We start from the raw sequence: 8,481 nt of genomic DNA, 5'->3' as shown, positions 1-8,481 counted from the left end.
AGGAGGCACTGCGTCAGATGCTTTGGAATTCGTCAGCTGACCTCTACACAAAAGGATAGAGCAGAGAACCACGTGGCTTTCTGGAGCTCCCTTCTATCAGCGTGAGAAGGAATGAGAAAGGCCAGGATTGCTGGAATATACAGGACAAAGGGCAAAATGTCACCAAAAACAACCTGGGAAAATAGGTAGGTGACATCATACAGGCCTTTGAGGCTATGCTATTGTTAGATGTTTTGAATGCATTTTAAACAAGGGAATGAACCTTTAGCTCTTTTAAGACAACTGCTTCAGGATGCTTGTTTATTGGGGTGGGGGACAGAGTTAGAAATGAGACAAGGACTCTCTCACTACTTGAAGCAGGAAATGATTGATGGTGGCTAGACTTACAAATGGACTAGATATGGGACTGAGAGGTAGGTGGTTGGTAATGACAGACGGTGATCAAGATTGACTCCCAAAGTTAGATCTCAGTGACTAAAGGGTGATGCATTAACTGAGAGAGATAAGGAGAGAAACACTTAGAAAATTCACTTTTCTCTGGTGTTCAGGAGAAATTTGAAAGCCCTTGTCCATGTACTGGGGCATGGTGTCACTCCCCTATGATCCTAGCATTCCAGAAGTAGAGGCAAGGAGGATTAGGACCTAAAGGGTAGCCTGACTTACATGAGATACTAACTCAAAAATAAATAAATGAAGTCACATTTGGTAATACATGCCTTTAATCTTAGCAGGAAGGAAGGCAGAGGTAGGTGAATCTCTGCGAGTTCAAGACCAGCCTGGTCTACAAATTGAGCTCTAGGTCAGCCAGGACTACACAGTGAGTTCCTATCTCAAAGAGAGAGAGAAAGAGAGAGAATATACAAAATAAGTGAATGAATGAATGAATGAATGAATTTTTCAAATTAAGGAAACACCCTGTGGCTATTGGGATTCAAGGGAAAGACTGGGTTTAGAAACACAATTTTAATATTCACCAGATTTTTTTGAAGAGGTCTCTAATCAAGCTGCTCTCTAACTCCCTGCATAGCTAAGGATGACCTTGAACGGCAAGCACTCTTCCAACAGAATTACATCCCTAGCCCTATTCACCAAAGTAAATTGTGTTTAAATGTATATGATTGTGGCTGGAGTCATTGCTCAGTGGGAGAGTGTTTGTCTCACTATTTAGGATTAGATGAGACCTAATTAGATACAGCCATTTAATGGTGATTACAAAGCTGGCAGGGGAGGGAGTGGAGCAGGAAGACAAGAGTATCTACAACTGATCTCTGGAATTGCTGAATTTTAGAGGTGGGCAGCAGGAAGCTGAGCAGGGCTGGGTGCAACGGTCCATTCCAGTCCATTCCTGTAATCCCAACACTTGGGAGCCTGAAGCAAGATCTTGAGTTCGAGGTCAGCCTAGGCTACGCAAAAAGACCTCACTTGAAAATGGGAAGAGGCTTAGGAACGAGGAGAGGCATTGTTTCTCATGTCTTAAACTCCTTGAGACTCAGAAGGACAGGACAAAGGAATCACTTGAGCTCAGGGGTTCAAGACTAGCCTGAGAAACAGAGCAAAATCCCTGTATCCAAAAAATTCAGCTGGGTGCTATGAGAGATGGTTCAGAGGTTAACTTGCAGAGGACCAAGTTGATTTCCTAGCACCCACATATGAGAGCTCACAACGGCTTGTAACTTTAGTTCCAGGAGATCCAACCACCTGTTCTGGCCTCTTCTGCCTCTTACACTGTAGGCAGATACCCTCACACGGACACACATAAATACACAATTAATTGTTTGTTTGTTTTTGAGACACGGCCTCACTACGTAATCCTGATGACCTGGAACTCACTATGTAGACCAAACTGACCTTGAATTTATAGAGATCAGTCTGCCTCTGTTGGGTTGCTAGGATTTAAGACATGCACTACCACACGAGGTTCACAATTAATGTTTTAAATTCAATTAAAATAGCTGAATAGGTGAATAAAGCAGGCGAATCAAAAGAGGATCATGTCCCAGAAACCAGGGGACACAGTATTTCAAGGGAGATGTAGCTGTCAGCTGCAGCAAATGTTACTGAGAGATAAAAAGAAGACAGGTCGGTCCCTTAGATAATGGCACCTTTAGGGGAGAATTAGGAAGCACAGTAGGAGATGTCTGAGAAAAGCAGAAGACAGTGAGGGACATCTGTTGCCAGTTGTATAACAGATGAGACACACTACCAACAAATCGATTAACCTCTCCCACCTATCCCCGCCTCCAAAGTGCTGGTCAAATCAACTAACCTGGGTGCAAGGCGGAGGCAGGAAGAGTTTCAGGTCAACTACAGGGCAAGCCACTCTGGAGAGACAAGAGCTGGAGGGAGGGAGAGAGGCAGAGGGAAGGGGGAGGGAGGAAGAAGGAGAGTATGAAGGTTCTACATAAGCTATTTATAAAAGATTCTTTTTTAATGTATCACAAAGCCAGCCCGAGAGGGTCTGCCTGAGCATGCATGACATTCTGAGGATTCCCAGCACAAAACACCAGAGCCACCTGAGAAAGGGGCAAGTTCTGATGAGGGAAGGCAAACAGAAAGCTGGAGGGAAATGTCACTGAGCAGTGACCATAATCATGATTAAAATTCCCGCCAGTCTTGGTGTCATATGCCTGCAATCCACTCACGTAGAAGCAGAAGACTGTGCACGTTATGACACTCTATCTCAAAAAACCAAAAATTTAGGCGCGCATCAGGTCACACAGCATGTTGGGAGCACTCAGGAGGCAGGGCCCTGAGCATAGACCTGGGTTTGAATTCCACCTAGACTACACAGCAAGGCCTTTCTTAGAAAAAGAACAAAGCAAAGCCTTTTTCAAACAGTGTCGGTGGACGCTGACACTATGGGGTCATATATTGGCACTTTTGTATCAACACAGCATCAAAAAAATGTTTGCTTTTCTTTTGGAAAGCTGATGTCAGAAGCAAGAACTCCAGCATGGTAGGCAAGCTCTGTAACATTGAGCTATGTCCCCAACCTCACAAAAGACATTTCTTAGCTATAAAGGGAAAAGGAGTGACTTCACAGTGAGAAATTTATCAAATAACTGTCTTCATCTATGATCAAGGCTGCTATGCTAAGTGAGGATGGATGGTTCCAGCTACTCGGGAGGCTAAGGCAGGAGGATAGTTTGAGCCTAGGACGAGCCTGGGCAACACAGCAAGGCCTCTGATTTAACATGCTTAGGGATAGACAATAGAGCGTGTGTGCTTCTACAGACGATCCTCTGAGAGCTGTGTAACTCCACTTCTGAGACATAGAGACTGGAATTAGCAGCTGGAATCTAATTATAAGGAACCAACAAGCAATCTGAAATTGAGGGGCAGTCTCTGTAAGAACTGGCCTGCTTGCTCCTTTAAAAATATTAATGGAGCCTTTTGTGGCTCATAAGCTTGATGATTGGGTTTTTATGCCACATGTGAGATCTCCCTGGAGCCTTATTATGTGGGAACATGACTCATCTGACATGGAAAATGTATTAAGATAATAAAAGGCAAAGCCCAAGAAACTGCTCCCGATTAAAGAGACTGAAAAGCCATAATTTAATACATTCTCTGAACTGGATCAGACCAAGAACATCCGTGTGTTAACATATATATGTGTGCACCCACACACACAAAAGTGTAAGAGAAAACTAGGGAGGGGAAGTGCAGTTTGGTTGGTAGTATCTTGTTTGCAGGCCCAGTTAGCTGCGCTCCATCCCAGTACTGCATAAACCAGGGCTAGTGGGGCACACCTGTAACCCAGCAGGCATGCGGTGAGGCAGGAGGATCAGGAATCCCAAACCATTCTTCGTTTCATAGCAACTGGAAGGCCAGCCTAGAATACAAGAGGAAAGAGAGTTTGGGAACACAGAGACATGGATCGCAGTGAGGACCTGTGAAAACAGGCAAAGATGGAGACCATGGCATGAATCACGGTGAGGATCGACAAGGACAGGCAAAGATGGAGACCATGGCATGAATCACGGTGAGGATCGACAAGGACAGGCAAAGATGGAGAGCATGCTGAATTCACATCTCTGTTTCAGACATTTTGTTTCTAGAAGTTGTTTATAGCCATAGCCATCCATAATACTTTTTTCTTTTCTCTTTCTTTCTTCCTTCCTTTCTTTCTTTCTTTCTTTCTTTCGTTTGAGACAGTGCCTCTCTGTTCACCCTGCCTAGCCTGGAAGTGGCTCTGTAGACCATTGTGGGCCTTGAGCTCACAGAGATCTGCCTGCTTCTGCCTCACAAGTGCTGGAATTAAAGGTGTGCACCACCTTGTCTGACCTCATATATATATATATATATACATATATATATATGTATATATATATGTATATATATATATATATGATATTTATGCATGCTTTATCCAGATCCCCTGGAACTGGAGTTACAGACAGTTATGAGCTGCTATGTGGGTGCTGGGAATTGTATCCGGTCTTCTGAAAGAGCAGTCAGGGTTCTTAACCGCTAAGCTATGTCACCAGCCTCTGGTCTGACTTTCATATGGTACATTTTTGTGCCTACCGTTAAAATTAATTCCACATTGCTAAGTAAGTGAAGAGGTTGGTGATAAGGCTTTGGGTAGAGGTACTTACTCCCGAGCTTGGTGACCTGAATTGAATCCCTGCGACCGACATAATGAAAGGAGCCAGATGACCCACAGACTCTCCTCTGCCTCTATACATGCACCATTATGTGTGTGCGCACACACACATGCACACGAAATAAACAAAGTGTAACAAAAACTTCTAATAAAAAAAAAAGCAAGTGAAAACCATGACTGTGACAGATGAAAAGCACTCAAATGAGAGATAAGAGGAACGGACTCAGACACCGGAAAGGGGCCCATAGCGAGCGAACTTGCTTTACACCCTCACACGAAGACATAAATGGTGTCCCAGGGCTCATAAGCACAGACCCAGGGGTTTAAAATACATCAGCTATCCACAGATCCTACTAACCGATGCAAGCAAGAGTCAGCCTCGATTCACCAATGAGCTGCCTGCAACTAAACTCAGACACTGGCCAATCGGGTTGCCAGGCTTGGTAGAAAGTACCTTCATCTGCTAAAACACCTTGACTGCCCATTGGCTTTTTTTCTTTAATGTGTATGGGTATTTTGCCTACATGTATGTCTGTACGCTACATGAGTACCTAATGCCCAGAACAGAGAGAGCATCAGATCTTCTGGAACTGGAGTTACCTTGAGCTGCCAAAGTGGGTGCTGGGAATTGAATCCACGTCCTCTGAAAGAAGCAGTCTGTCGTCTTCACTACTGAGCTGTCTCAGCAGGGTCCCCATTGGCTTTCTCAGTGTGGCTCCTGGGACTGAATTCAAGTTCTCAAAGATGCAAAGCAAGCACATTAGCAGCTAGTTATCTCCCCAGCCCTAAAACTACCATTTCTCAATAACAGAGAAGACTGCCAAAAACAAAAAACAAACAAACAAACAAAAAAAACCAACCCTGCTATTATGGGATATTTGCCTTTGTTTGTGGCCCAGACAACCAGGATTTTTAACGTCACTGTAAGAGCTACAAATAGCCAAACTATTTTTCTTGCATCCATATACTCAATACAGCCCAAAGGCTTTTGTGTTCCCAACATGTACCCGGCACATCTCCAGCAGATACCAGATGGGTACCCTTCAATTTAGTCCTGGCATAATCTACCTGGAAATGGGGTCAGAACCCACAGGTCGAAGCCTCAGTTCCTAGGAGGCCCCCTTTTCAGACATCAGTCAGGGTTCCCACAAATCACCATTGGGTTCTATGTACTAAATTGGTTCACAGAACTCAGGAGGGTTACAAATGCTAGCTTAGCCCTTAGTAGGCTAAGTCAGGAGTATCATTGTGAGATCCAGGCCAGGAGAGCTACAGTGAGAGACCCTATCTCAAATTGTTAACAGCAAAATTTGCCAGCTTATTATAAAGAAAATTACAGATGGCTCTGATGAACATGCATATAGAATAGATGCACAGGCAAAGGACGTGGATAAAGATTGGTACCCGCTCACCATGGAATAGATGCACAGGCAAAGGACGTGGATAAAGATTGGTACCCGCTCACCATGGAATAGATGCACAGGCAAAGGACGTGGATAAAGATTGGTACCCGCTCACCATGGAATAGATGCACAGGCAAAGGGCGTGGATAAAGATTGGGACCCACTCACTCACTCTTGACTCATTGCCATCTAGAAACCTCCAAACGTTCAGAAATCCAGAACCTCTGAACCAGTCCCTTGGGGTTTTGTGGAGGTTTCATTACATAGACAGGGTCGATACATGAGCATGTCTTTGGCCATTGATGGTCAATTTACCCTTTAGTGAGCAGCTTCGTCCCTCTCGCTACCTCAGAAGTGGAAAGTGGGCCTGAAAGTTGCAGCAGTATAGGTCTTCCGAGAGGCCAGTCCCATCTCCAAGCAGCTAAGTCCCCCATTTATCTCATTGGCATACAAGGCATTTACCACCCCCACGTGCACTCCAAGGGTTTTAGGACTAATGTGACAGTAGTCAGGGACGAAAGCCAGATACACATTTATGTCACAACAGCGCATCACAAAACTGGACCATGTTCATTAGAGTCAGAGATGTTGGAGGAAGAATCATAAAGATGAGAAGAGGCCGGGGAAATTAGTCGCTGAGAGCAAAGCCATGTAAAAGCTTTCCAGTCAAGTCGCCTCTCTCCCCACGAAGCAGAGTCAAAGGAAAAACAGAAAGTGCATGAAATGAAAAAGAACTTCCTGTCAAACCTTTTACTTCAAGAAACACCTCTGTAGACAAGATTTGCTCTGTTTTAGAAAACAAAAGTATTCCCTGATTCTAGAATCAAATTTGAAGTCAATTTTTTAAAAAAGCCAAACTAAAAGCCTTCTTTGGATATGATTCAATATGAAAGACTTTTGAACCTTAATTTAGATGTCAGTATGAGGGAAGCTTTTGATTTATACTAACAAGCTTGGCAGGTATATGTGTGCAGAGAATGACAAACCTTAGATAGTTTTAGATAGAGGCTGTTACCTGAAAAAAAAAATCAAAGCAGAATTACAGTGTTGAGGCTTTCTGTCCCCTCCCCTAAAATTTAAGCCAATCACCAATGTGTAATCAATTATGCCTCTATAGTGAGACCTTCATAAAAACTCAAAAGGACGGAATTTGGCTAGCCAGGACAAGTGAGCAGCATGTCCTTGAAGGGTGATTCATCCCCTACCTTGCCCTGTTCCTGTCCTTATCTGGACTTTACCAGTAACCTTTTCAGCATCCTTTACAACAAGCCGCTAAACATCCTATGAGCTGCTTTAGTGAAGAAGTGAAACCACGGCGGAAGTGTGGGAATGCCAGCTTAGAAAGAGGCCATCAGGCCCTTCCTCTTCATTCGTTACCCCCCTCCCCGGTCCCTGCCTTCTCCCCCCCACCCGTCCCTCCCCCCCCCCAAAAAAAAAAGAAAGAAAGAGGCCATCAGAAGTGCAGGCGAAACATCCTGGGGTTGTGGCTGGCAGCTAAAGTTGGCAGCAGCAGGACTGGGCACTCGCCCTGTGGGATCTGAGGTGTATCTCGGAAGATAGCATCTGAGATTAACTGGATTTGAGGATGCTGGCTCAGAACTGCTTGCTTGCCTGCCTGCCTGCTTGCTTGCTTCCTTGTGCCATGTGCATGTTGAAGGTCCTAGCATTTTGTCACAGAAGTCTACTCTGTTGCTTAAGAGTATGGCAGGAGAAACTGAATCTGGAAGTGTCCTCAACAAATTCTCAGAACTATGTTCTCGTTATAGCGATCTCATTTCAAGGGGGGCTGTGTGAGGAAAGCCTTCAACAGAAAGATGTCCACTGATTGCTGAGAATCAACTGAAAAGGGAAACTGAGGTAGGAAACATACTTAAGAAATAATGGAGATATAAGAAGGAAAAGGGCCCCTTCAACTTTCCTAGTTCTGGTCTCTTACTCTGGTTGGCTGACACCCAGGCATCTTCCATACTGGCCAGATGCCCTGCAGATCTCTACTTCTTAAGAGAAAAGCCAGAAACAAGAGTGCTAAAGATGGCTAATAAGGGGCTCAGTGGTTAAGAGCACAGGTTGCTCTTCCAAAAAACCCCGTTTCAATTTCCAGCACCCACATGGCAACTAACAACTGTCTACAATTCCAATTCCACGGGATCTGACACCCTCACACAGACACACATGCATGTACAGATGGCAATCGGTACACCAAAAATAAAAATAAACAAGCCATTTTTAAAAAAAGATGGCTAATGGGGAGCTGGAGAGATGGCTCAGAGGTTAAGAGCACTGGCTGTTCTTCCAGAGGTCCTAAGTTCAACAACCAGCAACCACATGGTGGCTCGCAGCCATCTGTAAAGGGATCTGATGTTTTCTTCTAGAGTGCAGGCATGCATGCAGACAGGACACTATATACATAATTAACAAACAGATAAATCTTTTTAAAAAATGGCTAATGAACTAATGTGCGAATCCATT

General features: G+C 44.3%; 1 pseudogene; it reads left to right on the top strand.

The window, feature by feature from the left end:
• The first annotated feature begins 3,387 nt into the window (after positions 1-3,387).
• On the top strand, positions 3,388-3,483 carry LOC121452028 (annotated as a pseudogene).
• Positions 3,484-8,481: the final 4,998 nt, after the last annotated feature.

The sequence above is a fragment of the Microtus oregoni genome, unplaced genomic scaffold (genome assembly GCF_018167655.1).
Source record: "Microtus oregoni isolate MIOR12 unplaced genomic scaffold, Mior012 000008F_ref0000371, whole genome shotgun sequence".
Taxonomy (NCBI): domain Eukaryota; kingdom Metazoa; phylum Chordata; class Mammalia; order Rodentia; family Cricetidae; genus Microtus; species Microtus oregoni.
This window is presented reverse-complemented; position numbering and strand designations above follow the sequence as displayed.